Source organism: Trachemys scripta, chromosome 16 (genome assembly GCF_013100865.1).
Source record: "Trachemys scripta elegans isolate TJP31775 chromosome 16, CAS_Tse_1.0, whole genome shotgun sequence".
NCBI classification, from domain to species: domain Eukaryota; kingdom Metazoa; phylum Chordata; order Testudines; family Emydidae; genus Trachemys; species Trachemys scripta.
In genome coordinates, this window is record NC_048313.1 from 29606699 (window position 1) to 29610987 (window position 4289).

A 4289-nucleotide genomic window follows, 5' to 3' on the forward strand; every position below is an offset into this window, starting at 1 on the left:
CAACAGAGGGTCCTGTGGCACCTTTAAGACTAACCGATGTTTTGGAGCATCAGCTTTCGTGGGTGAATGCCCACTTCGTCAGACGCATGTATTCACCCACGAAAGCTTATGCTCCAATACTTCTGTTAGTCTCAAAGGTGCCACAGGACCCTCTGTTGCTTTTTACAGATCCAGACTGACACGGCTACCCCTCTGATACTTGGTTTTTATCGTTATCTGAGAAAACAATCTTTCAACTGCAGGGTTGCTAAAAGGTATGGACAGCAACGAATGAGCAAATGTGCCAAGTTCACTACAGTCTTTGTCCCCAGCAGCAGCCGGGTGTTCGAGAACTTCAGCCCCAGGGCCGGCTCCAGGCACCAGCTGAGCAAGCTGGTGCTTGGGGCGGCAGATTGTTCAAGGCAGCATTCTGCCCAATCCTAGGGTGGCACGGCCGCTTTTTTTTTTTGTTCCGCTCCGGTCGCCCTATAGGGGGCGGCGTGGAGAACCAGAGCGCCCTGCAGGGCAGTCCTCTTCCTTCCCTCCCCGCCAACCGGAGCGGAGCCCTCGCGGCAGGCGGCAGGAGGCGGCACAGCGGGAGGAGCCGCGTGGCAGCGCCCCTGCTGTAGCCCTGCCCGCCCCCTTCTCTCTCTCTCCCACCCACTCCCTCCCCCTCTCCCCCCAGCCAGTCCCCCTGCACCCACACTCCGGCCGTGCCGCAGGTTTTTGGTTTTTTTTGCTTTGCCGTTCTGGCCGCCCCGTTTTTTGTTTTTTTTCTGCTTGGGGGGGGCCAAAAAGCCAGAGCCGGCCCTGTTCAGCCCAAAACTGCTCACTTGGTCGTCCTGAGTATGATGCTGGTGAGCCACAGGCAAAACTCTCCCCTGCTGCTCCAACTGTCCGAGGTGTCCACAAAAGAACGGCTGACATCTCATTTTTGCCAGTCTAGGTGTGCAGGGCTGTAGAAGGACTTAGTGCTGCAAGTGACTCACTCACCTGGACAGTTGAGGGAAATCTCTGTCCCATCTGTTTCACAGACTCCAACATGAAATCTCGGCACCTACTTCTGATGTCTTTGACAACGGGAACAGTGAGTGAGTCTTTTGAAAGTTCCAGCTGCAAAGCGACTGCGCAAAGCGGTAAGTAATTTGACTCCCAGGTGACGTAGGTTATCAAAGCAGTCCCATTCTAAAAAACACATGGTTATGGTTCCACACCTCTCACCAGCTTCTTGCAGCTTTCCTGTATTAGCACTTTCTAGCTGAAACATTTGGTTTATCCTCCAGGCTTCCTGAGGGGTTGGATGTAGGAAAATCTGGTAAATGTTGTTCACTGGATCACTGTACGTAAACTAAAGAAGTTCAGCATTGTATTTCTTTCTTTGTCTTTGACTATCTGAAACTGATCAAGAACCCTGTTCACACAGGGACTAATGGAAAGCCACCTTGTGTCAGAAAGGTGCAGTATCTTCAGTGGCACTTTGCTGACATTAATAGCAGGGTAGAGTACACGGTACCAAAAATCAGGACTGTCCCTATAAAATCAGGACATCTGGTCACCCTAGTCTCATTTGAACAGTGGTGGTTCTTGTTTTGGATAATTTAAGGCCATTTTTAACGGTCTTTCCCACAGGGGAGGAAGAAGGTGCTGCATTCTTGAAGGGACCTTTCAAATCCCACTCAACTCTGCACTGTTTAGAACTCTCCCTCATTTAAGAGACAGCCCTGGAGATACTTGGATCCACAAGAAAAAAAAAAATCATGTCTCTTTTCCCTAAATAAAAGTTTTCAGCTACTCCAGCCTTGTCAAGTGTGAGTATCTTCCTCCCCAGCTAAGAGGTCGCTCCCTCCCTTGCATTCTGCATCCCTGATTGCTGCTTTTCTGCTCCAGGTACATCCCCCTCCTCCTATTGGTTTAGTGTCACTTTCCTCCTCTTGACACTGGAATATTGTGAATGGGCAGGAAAATGGTCCCTTCTCCCCAGCCAGGTTGTGTGTGCGCCTCTTCCTCCTCCCAGCCCGCTGCTGCTGATCTCTGCTGGAGAAGGGAGGAGAGGAAAAGGTGACGGTTCAAAGGGGATCCTGGCGTCCAAGGCCGGCTCTAGGCACCAGCAAAGCAAGCAGTTGCTTGGGGCGGCAGATTTGCAGGGATGCAATAATCCAGCCTGGGAGCTGAGAACCAACAAGGGGCCCTGGGAGCTGTAGTTCCTTGGTTAGCTCCCTGCCTATAGAGCCAGCCCTGGAGCAGGGAAAGAACTACATTTCCCAGCATTCCCTCGCCTGCAATTAACAGGAAAGGGAGGGGGAAGGAGTGTGGAACTGAAACCTGCAGCTTGCTGTGAATGGTAGGGACAGAGCCAGCTCTAGGTTTTTTGCCGCCCCCCCATCCCACCCCAGCCCTGGGCTCCCCCCCGCACCCCTGTGTTGCCCCAGCCCTGGACTCTCCCCCGCTCACACCCCCTGCTGCCCCAGCCCTGGGCTCTCCCCCGCTCACACCCCCAGCTGCCCCAGCCCTGGGCTCTCCCCCCACCTGCCCCCCCCGCTGCCCCAGCCCTGGGCTCTCCCCCCACCCGCATCTCCTGCTGCCCCAGCCCTGGACTCTCCCGCCGCCCACACCCCCTGCCACCCCAGCTCTGGCCCCCACCTGCACTCCCCTGCTGCCCCAGCCCTGGGCTCTCCCCCACCTGCACCTCCTGCTGCCCCAGCCCTGGGCTCTCCCCCAAAGAAAGAATTGGGTGGACTAAAGGGACAGTGCACCTCTCTATCTGAAGCCTAGCAAGGGAGGTACGTGGATCCCACTAGAATTTAAAATGAAAAGTAAGGGAGGGGAGGCTCTACTAGACTGGGCAGCTTTACATATAGTACCAGGCACTTAGGAGGATTTCCACTTCTGAGCCATGGAAGCAGAAATTGACTTTTCCTCTCCAGATTTAGCTAATATTCAGAAAGGGAATCTAGCACCTGCCTTCCAGATTTGAACACCCTCAAAATTCAGGAGTGCTCAAGCTCAGTTTGGGCAGCTGTTACTTCATTTCTCCCAAATCAACTATACTGATCCACTGTAACTTGCTGTAGAAAAAGTAGAATAAATTGAGCAAGAAATGCTTCCCAGTGGTTAGTAGGACTGGAATTGCTATTTTCAACAGCCATTGCCTTTTTTATTATTATTATTAAGTTTTAGTTTTATTTGTTTAAAAGGAAGACAGTGATATTACATTGGCAAATTCCCCATAGAAACAAAGAATGGAATAAAAGAATAATAAAGGCACCTCAACTTTTCCTCATTTATGTAGGACAGTCTTATAATATGCATCCAGATATCCTCCAGTCACACAAGCTGAAAATTGTTCCACTTTACTGCAGTTCTGTAACCATATGGGAACCAATCCTGTCTGTGTTCTGTGCACATCCAAAATTCCTGCTGAATGACCCGCCCTGGGAGCGAGTTACCAGTGACCCAGGGCTGGGGCGGCAGGAGGGTGCAGGTGGGGGGGGGGGGGGGGGCCCCCGGGGGGGGGGGGGGGCAAAAAACCAAGTCCTGGCCCTGCTGGCGTCTGGGCTTAAACTTCAGAGAGGAGGGAGGTGGAGTGAAAAGGAGACTAGGAGAGAGATTGCAGGGAGTTGCTGGCAGGGCAGGGCACGTGGGCAGAAGCAGGGAGAGGTGCAGGTACATTGTGGGGCTGCTCGGAATAGCTGCTCTCCCCCAGGGTCAGCAGTCTGCTCCCCAGGAGGCCCTAGGGCGTTCGCTGCTCGCTCACTGAACCAGACAAAGACACCCCCTCCTCTTTTCCCTTCCCAGCCAGGCTCCCCTCAGCCATTCCCAGCCCGGTTCCTCCTCCGCCCGCCGCTCCCCGAAGTCCTATGCCCAGCTCCTCCCTGGAGCTTGGCTCCCCCCTCCCTTCCCAGCCTCCAGGTATAACCCCAGCTCTGTTCCCAGCCTTGCCTGGCCCACACTGTCTGGCCCAGCTCCCCCTGCTCACTCACATGCAAACTCTCGCTCCTGGCTCCATGACGCCCTGCCTGAGTCTTTCAGCGACCTCTATGAATTCAGCCCTGTTGGCCGTGGGTGCCGGGTGCCCCCTGCAGTTGGGGCCCCCTGGAGCTCCTGGCTTCCACGCGGGGCGGGGGACCCGGGAGCTTTGAGCCCTCTGGGCGGTGGGGCCCCTGGAGTTCAGAGCCACCCCGGGCGCTGGGGGTCCTTCAAAGCTCCTGGCCAGCATGGGTGGCGGGGTGCCCTGAAGAGCTCACAGGTGGTGGGGGGCCCCCAGAGCTTGGAGCGGTGCCCACAGCTGCCCAACCTCTGCAGGCAGCGTG